This window comes from Mauremys reevesii, linkage group 2 (genome assembly GCF_016161935.1).
Source record: "Mauremys reevesii isolate NIE-2019 linkage group 2, ASM1616193v1, whole genome shotgun sequence".
NCBI classification, from domain to species: Eukaryota; Metazoa; Chordata; order Testudines; family Geoemydidae; genus Mauremys; species Mauremys reevesii.
In genome coordinates, this window is record NC_052624.1 from 177,033,674 (window position 1) to 177,042,576 (window position 8,903).

Genomic DNA, 8,903 nt, shown 5'->3' on the forward strand with positions numbered 1-8,903 from the left:
GAAAAACAAGTCCAGAAAATGTGGAAAAGGAAAAAGGTATACAATGCATTCCCCATCACAAAATAAACATACCAGGTCTTCCAGTTTAACAGTGCTTGTTCTTTCATATTAAAACAAGCCTGAGACATGACAGATATAATTTGGAATAATTACTTATTTTGGGCCCAATCCTGCAAGTAAGTCTGCTAATACAGACCCTGAGCCCCACTGAAGTAAATGGGACTCTGCGTGGGTACAGGGTCCATGCTAGCGGATCTGTTTGCTGGAAGGAGCCTTAGATGGCAAAGTTCCTTGAAGATGTGAACTATTACATACATGCTAAGTATTATTTTCTTAGGATTTCATCCTTTAGCCTTTACTAACATGAGTAATCCCATTAAAGTCACCGGGCCAGATTTTTGTGTCTGCTACAGCCCTTTTTTACAGCTCTGTTAGCACAAAGGAGCTGTAAATCCACTTTACTCTGTCTCTTGAGGATTCCTCTAGCATACTCAAATATCCCCACGTAGCTAGCTATGTGCCAGGTGGTATGAAGTCCCTGGCATAAGGGCGTTGGCTATGGCAAAGGAAGCCTCCTTAGAGTGCAGCTGTACTTCAGTGACCCTGGCTGTTGGAATGACCCCTTGAAGCTGTGGGCAGCTGGGGTTCACTTTAGAAAATCTCTGGCTACTCTAAATTGTGCCAGGTACTGAACGGATCTCTTGGCTGGCACCAGGATCAGGAGAACACAGAGGTGGCATAAAACCACCTTTACCTCTTTGTTCAAATCCCATGTGGAACACAGTTTAGCCAGACTCAAGAATGGGGCCATTTGGACTACTTGTGTGAGTACAGACTGCAGAACCAGGCGTTGAGTGTTGTAGTATTGTTATCTGGGTAGTGCGCGCAGTGTTTCTCAAATATGGCCACCATGGCCAAATGCATCCACCAGGGGCTTTTCATGTAGCCACAGACCTCCTGGGGAGTGATTGAGGGGTGTGGGGGACAGCAAAGAATCACTCCCTCCTCCTCTCTCCCTATTGCTCCTGGATGCACCGCCCTGCAAACACCTCTGGAGAAACAATGCTGAAGGAGCAAGGTGAGTTCTCGACCTATGGGAATGGGGTGTCTAATGATGCTGAGGCTTCAGCCCTGGAGTGGTTGGTGGTGGGTTCGGCAGTGGGACTTAGGGAGCCTGGCTGTGTTGCCCAGGGCTCCAGACATGGGGATTTGGGCACCAACACCCCGCTCCAGACACAGTGTTTTGGGGGCTGACCCCCCAGCTCTCACCACGCGGCCCCAGCCTTCGGTCACGGGGCTTCAGGCTCCATCCAACCCCTGGCCACGCAGCGGCAGGCTCCGATGCCCAACTCTGGCTGCTTGTTTCCTCCTTTCTCCAATAGGCTAGCCCACCAGTGGCCAGACAACAGAAGTTAGTCCTACCTAGCAACTGGTATGGCTAGAAGGACCTGGCTTCCATTACTAATGCAGCAAGTTCAACTGTAGCACTGCTTTTGCAGTTGTGAAACCACAAATAGAAGTCTTAAGATAAGTGGATACAAAAGGAGGCCATTTTAAACAAAAAAATTATGTCAGACCATCTCAGCAGATGAGCTTTCAAGCGCTGGGATTGAGACCCAAGCCTCTCATCACAAACACAGTATTTTAGACTATCTGGTAATACCAGCATCACTGACCTCGGCACAGTGGTTCTGGAATCCTAGCAGCTTTTTGTAAGCTGTTGTATGTACCCAATAAATGAGTCATTAGCATATTTTAAATATTTATCTTTAATCTTTAAACACTAGCAGAATTAACAATAACACTGTATTAAAAAGGAGAAGGATAGGCTTTGTGGCTGAAGCACAGTAACGGAAGGCAAGAGATTTGTATTATGTCTGCAGACCTGAAGTAACTGCAGTGAACACATACCTGGAGTTATCTGCACTTAGGCCATATCTACACTACAAAATTATGTTGACCTACCTTATGTCTGCATACAGCCACCACAGTTATAAAGTCACTTGTGCGTGTGCACACTTGGCTGCTTGTGTGAAAGGTGTGTCTCCTCACCAGAAGCGCTCGTATCGATTGTACTGTCAGAGTGGGGCATTGTGGGATGGCTTCTGAAGGCCAGTAACAGTTGATGTAAGGAACGCAGTGGCCACACTGACATTGCATTGACCTAATTACATCAACCTTGACTCTACGCCACTCGGGGAGGTGGAGTTACTAAATCAGCATAGAGAGGCACTTACCTCATTGGGAGCCAAGTTTAAGTGAAGACACTTCCACAACTAGGTTGCTGCAAGGCAATTTATGTTGACCTAACTGTGTAGTGTAGATCAGGCCTTAGATTACATCTCTTTAGGTAGCCTTACTCCGATCAGAGAAGCCACACTGTGAAATAACATTCGAGTGGCTATGTCAGCACTGGCGCTGCACTCACTCGTGTAGCACTGAGACTTCTGGGGACATGTCCAAGGGTTCTTTGCACTGCAGCATGCTGAGTTACTCTATGCATTCTTTCCCCATGAATTGCGGAAGAACTTGACTCTCCTTTCTGGGAACGCAGGGGGATTGTGAGAAGGCATTGGAGGACTGGCAACACACGAGTGGCACTAGCCTGCATCCACATTGCAGAGGGAGTCCATTAGGAGCTAATGAGTTGTGATAACTCAAGCTTTAGCTTTATGGCCCCTGGTGGGCCAGTCATCTTGAGATCAAAGCATTACCACATTCAGTTTAAGGGGTTTTGTGTGTGGACAGGATTCGAGTTAGATGCAACACTTGTGAACTTTGCCATGAAGACAAGTCATTTAACATTTCCATTTATTCACCTGTCAGATGAGGATAATACTTACTTCTCTCGAAGGATGTTGTGAGAATTAAATCATTGACATTTACAAAGAGGTTTAAGATCCTCACGTGGAAGGTGCCAGATAAATGCAAAATATTATGCTGAAAGGGGCTCATGGCTGCCATCAAGTTGGTCTTGAATCCCAAAAATCATGGACCTCAGGAAGCCAATGGGTGTGCCAAGGGCGAGCCTAAAATCTCTTTCAGGCTCAATAAATGGAGCAACCAAGCCCCTTCATGTAGTAAAAAAAGCTACACTCACGGCCATGACCCAAGACAATAGGCTGCCTGGCAGGCCAGAGTGAGCCCAGAGAGTTTAACAGAGATTTTCCTGGTTGCAAACACAAGGGGTTAGGAAATTGGTTATAGACTGTAGGTGTCAGAAACATCTGAAAGCCAGGAAGAGTTGTGTGACTCTGAGAGGAAGACAAAACACAGGGCTTCTTGGGCACAGAGCTCACTGAAGTGGCAGACTTGGGGATTTCTGAGCAAGGAAAGTGCTTCTTGTTGTTTCTACTGAGTTCAGGGAAATAAGACTTTATGTGCACTTTTTGTAAAGTAACAAGTTTAAACCAAGAATATACTTGGAAATAACCTTGCAAGACCCTGAATATTGGCTACATAGTTGGGCCAAAGGGGCAACATTATCTTATTCTTTCTTGCTTAGATAAGAAGTTAGTTGTTTCTGGAGTGAGCTTAAATAAGTGTTAAATGAGCTGACTGGGTAGCATATGTGGGCCTTAAACATATGTACAATAGATTCATGGTTCTCTGATGCTATGTGGCAGCTCAAGATCACACTCACTCCCTCTCTTTTTTTAAAAATCCTCCAAAATCTGACCATACAATATTATTGGATTTTAAGGGGGAAAAGACTGGGGAAAGCAGACAGACATATTCATAGAAGAACAGCAGCTTAATATAAGGAAACTGACATTGCACTGAAGGAGATTAGCCACTAACATGCAAACTATTGTAGATAAGAAAACAGATGTATAAATATAAAACTAATGATGGACAACAGTGAACAACAAGGATGTTATAAATCACAAGAGCAAGTCCTAGTAGAGCTAAACAGGAAATTATAAAAGTGTCCTGAATGACTGCTGCTCTGATTTAACATTTGCACTCTCATGTAATAAGATATACACTATGGATACAGATCTCCAGTCACACTGTACTCCTGTGCTTGTGGAGTTTTTTCCTTTATTTTCTTGAGAAATAAATCATTTGGGAGGAAGTTAAGTAATATCATCCGCTGAACTTGCTTTATACTACAGAGCATACACTACAGCTCATGCATTGCTTCAATACTTTGGCCCAGTTTAAAAAAAAAAATCCCAAATTGTTCAGCAAGGGATATTTATCAGTGTTTTCTGTGAATTTACATTTTAATCCTGTTCTTGATTTTCTTCTGCACACATACATCTTTTCAATCATTTTCCTCCTAGTGCAGGACAACACTTCCTTACTGGAGTGTCAGCCAAAGTTAATTATTCTAAAAAGTTAAACAGCAGTTTTGAGTTTGGTTGGTTGTTTTTGATGCCCTGGCTGGATAGCCTGAGTACAGATTAAAGCTTTCAGACTTAACTGCCTGAAGTTAGGCACCTGAATAAGGAGCCTCATTTTCAAAGGTGATGAGCATCAGCAGCTCCCATGATTTCAATCAAAGTCTTTGAAAAGCAGGTTCCTAAATATGGATTTAGATGCCAAACTTGACCAACCCAACTTTGAAAATGCTGACCTTAGTATTTAAAAAGCTTCATTAGCATGGAATTTTGTTTAGATTTATGGTTGTATTTGTATGCACCTTTATAATTATATATTGTATGCTTACCTGTAAACTAATCATCCCACTGTATCTCTGGCAATTGTTTTCATGCTAATTTCCCCTAGGGCACAGTTGTACACGTGTTAATTAGCTTTTACCCCAGAAATAAAAGTAGGTCTCAGGTTAATGTGAAATTTCTGGGAAGGAATGAGATGCAAATTTCAGCCTTATGTAACTACTGTGGGAGGCAGCATTCTGGAAGGCTGGCTGACCAACCTAGTGATATTTTGGCCTATGTGGGGCAAACAATATTTAAAACAGAATTTGCAAAAGATATTATTTTATACTGCCTAGCACCTTGGCTCTGTTTAGACTAGGAGAAAAAGCTGTTTTAAAAAAAATGTATTAGCTAACATGCAATAATGTTGTGATATTTATAAATGTGACTGCTGTAGGTAGGTTTTCACACATTTTAAAGGTGTTAACTGGTTGTGATCCACCCTGGCCTCCCTCTGGGGTGGCTGTACTTTTTTGATGAGTGAAGTGATTTCCCTCCCACACACATGCATTGTTTATATACAGTATATAGCACTTTGGGACCCTTTAAGATGAAAGACTCAGTAGGCCAGATTTGTAAAGAAATGTAGGTGCCTCAACAAGCAGATAGGGATGTAGTGGGATTTTCAAAGTTGCCTAGGCATTTCAGGATCCTTTCTGCTTCTTCAGGTGCCTAAATACCAGTACAAATCTGGCCACATATGGTGATGTAATCATTAATGCATCGGAGTAACTGCACTTTATTCGTGGTCGGGAAGTGGGCCAGGTCTGACAGAGCAGAGTTTTAACACCTTTTTGGTGTGCTTTACTGTCAAAAGGAAATGTAACAAATACATTTGCAAATGGAAAGAATTCAAGAGGGATATTGATAAACTAGAGAGGGTTCAGAGAAGGGCCACGAGAATGATTAAAGGATTAGAAAACATGACATAGTGACAGACTCAAAGAGCTCAATCTATTTATCTTAACAAAGAGAAGTTTTAAGGGGTGACTTTGTAGGGATATTAAAGAAGGTACTAACAGTGATTCCCCCAAGTGACAGTGTCCCCCCCCCATAATCTGTCCCTCACACTTTAAAAATCCAACAGTTTCACCAAGTACAAAAATCTTTTAATTCTTCTGTTAAAACTTGTAAGCTACTGTCTGTAAAAACCATTGATTGTATCTGTCCTGTGAAAGATGCACTATTACTATGTAAAAATTACAAACAAGTTAATTGACTTTGTTCTTGAAGTAAACACTATGCTACCACCCCTGCTGTGAGCCTTAAGCTGTAATTGATACAATGTAAACAAATGCTATAAGCCCTTAAGTGACTTTCACTTCATTGTAACAGCAATGGCTCCTAGGAACAGACCACCACCCTCTATGATTAAAGGGCCGGGAGTCTCAAATGAATTAGCACACACTCCGAAAGTGGTGGAGACAGTAAATTAAAATATGGTTAAGATATGGAATGTATGTTGATGAATGGTTAGGGAGGTGCCAGCCTCGAAAGGGAGTATCCATCAGCCGAAGAATGTGTCAAGTGGACCAGCAGACAACTCCCAGAGGGTAAACTGGGATCCACCCCAACACATGAAAGGATGAGAAACACAAACTTTGGACAGTGTAGAGCCACCAGGAATGTGCCATCTGCTGACTGAGTCAGCAACAGCAGGATGAAACAGTTCCCATAGACTAACATAGGAATTTATTCCTATAAGAATGGACTCTAAAGACTGAGGACTTTGAGTCTCTGGTTCTGCTGCCAACCTTCAGGAGCATCACGTGCATCTGACACAGACTCAGCTCCATCCTCATGACCAAGATACCTGGCCAGTAACTTGGCATGAGCAACTTCTAGGCTGGTAACTATAACACCTATACAGAACTTGAATGAATATGTATGTGTGTATAAGGAATAAGTAGTAACAGGCATAAGTAGTTAAACAACGTTGTTTACTTTTATCTTTTGCTTTACTATTATATTTACAATAAATGTGGCATCTTTGCCTTACTCCTCTTAATAAGATCCTGCTGGTTTTTATTCTATTGGTATAACAACTTGATCACAGTCAATAAGTACCTACATGGGAAACAGAACATTGATAATGAGCGCTTCAGTCTAGCAGATAAAAGTATAACATGATCCAGTGGCCGGAAGCTGAAGCTAGACCAGTTCAGACTGGAAGAAGGTGTACGTTTTTAACAGTGAGGATAATTAACCATTGGAACAATTTACCAGGAGTTGTGGTGGATTCTCCATCACTAGCAATTTCTAAATCAAGATTGGATGTTTTTCTAAACGATCTGCTCTCGGAATACTTTTGGGGAAGTTCTATGGTCTGTGTTATACAGCTCAGGCTAGATGATCACAGTGGTCCCTTCTGGCCTTGGAATCTATGAAGAATACCCTACTGCTTTAACAGAAAAACACAATGGGGCTTGTAAAGTTACAAATTCCTCACTTCTTGCTGAACACTAGTACCTTGCAAATGTGGTTCTTTCCTGTGTCACAGAGAGATGCGGGGGGGGGGGGGGGAGGAGCACACGCATTTTCTGGCAGACCCTGTTTTCTGGCAGAGCCTATACACCCAGACATGGACTAGGACTACCAGGGTGTTTAAATTGCTACCCTGTCCTAAAGTGTCTTTCTGCAAACACAAGAAAATTTCTCCAGGTTAAATCATTCCAGAAGGAGTTAGTTTAAAAAACTTGCTAAAAAGTTAAATCTTCTAATATCGACTGCTCCCTTCCCTAACCCCACAATTACCTCATGCTGCTGCAAGCACAAATCTTGTGTATTTTGCTCAGACATGCTGAACGTAATCATACCAGAAGACAGAAATAACTGATGCTGTTTCACTGCACCAAACACAAGAGGCCAAGAAAAAAAAATGGCTGACAGCTGGAATTATCTCCTTTTATGTCTTTATTTGCCATTCAGGATCCTTTTATTCCATCAATGCAAATATGCAGAACAGCTAGAAACCATGTTTTAAGCAGCACATACCAGTTGGCTGAGTATAACTAACTACATTCCCCAAGCAATATAAAATGAACAATGCACATCACCTTCCAGGAGAAGAGACAGATATTGTGGCAACTGAGAAACACAGTAGGCAGCTTTCTTACAAAGTAGTTTGGCTGTTAAAATGCTAGAACTGTTACTGTCCATTTCTTTAAAAAAAAATCCTACTATAATTTAAACACTATTTTTTTGCTATCTACATTATATATAAAATATAGACTCTGTTTACTTTATAACACTTATTCTTGATAAATAGCTCTTTAAAATATCTACTGTACATATGTCCATGCACTGACATTTATATATATATACACACACACACACTTTGCATTTATGTTTGAAAAACACAATAAATATATTTAATATTGATAAAGCAAAAGTATCTTCAGTTTGTCGCTATAAGATTTGAAAAAAAAAAAACCAGACAGTACAAAGAGAAGCAATGGGCACCATTCATGAACCAGGCATAGCAGGGAGCTGCTGTCTGTCCTAGCTGGCCAATGGGAATGTAATTTATTCAAATTTAGTGGATTTTTACTAAAGCAATTTTTTGCTTTGGGATTAGCTTCAAATCAGCAATTAGCCACCTGAGCTACCCTGTGTTATATAGAGTGAGAGCAAACCTGATGAGGAAGCAAAAGATGCCTTTCTCAACAGATACCTGTCTTGATGACCTGCAATGGGATGAGAAAGAAAGTCCATACCAGTGGGCTTGATTGATGGTTAAAAAGAAACAAGGCTGTGGGAAGGACTGTAAAATCATATAAACCATATGATAAATGTGTTAATCCTTATTTTAGTGCTTCTAAAGATGATAGCTAGCACTGCACCACCAGAAGTGGAGAACCTTGATTATCTACAGCCAAGTCCATGTAATCAACCAGAGTTCCTATATAGAACAATGGCAATATATGAGTGAAACACACTGGGCCAAATTCAGACTCTGACAATACAAATCTATAGAATTGCACCTGTCTATACCAGGACTGAATCTGGTCCAGTTAAAACTAATTCAGTGCTGATCTGGCCATCATGACAATTTTGATTTAGAGGCAACATCTTCTCCAAAAGAAGAGACAATTCAGGTTCCTTGTTAACACAATGATTCTGTGTTTCAAATGCTTGGCATCAGAGCAGCAGCAAGAAAGAGACAGTTGTTCAGGTATGGGTGGGTTCATGAATGCAGCCTTATGTACAGTCCTATCTATTTAAAATTCCTCCTTT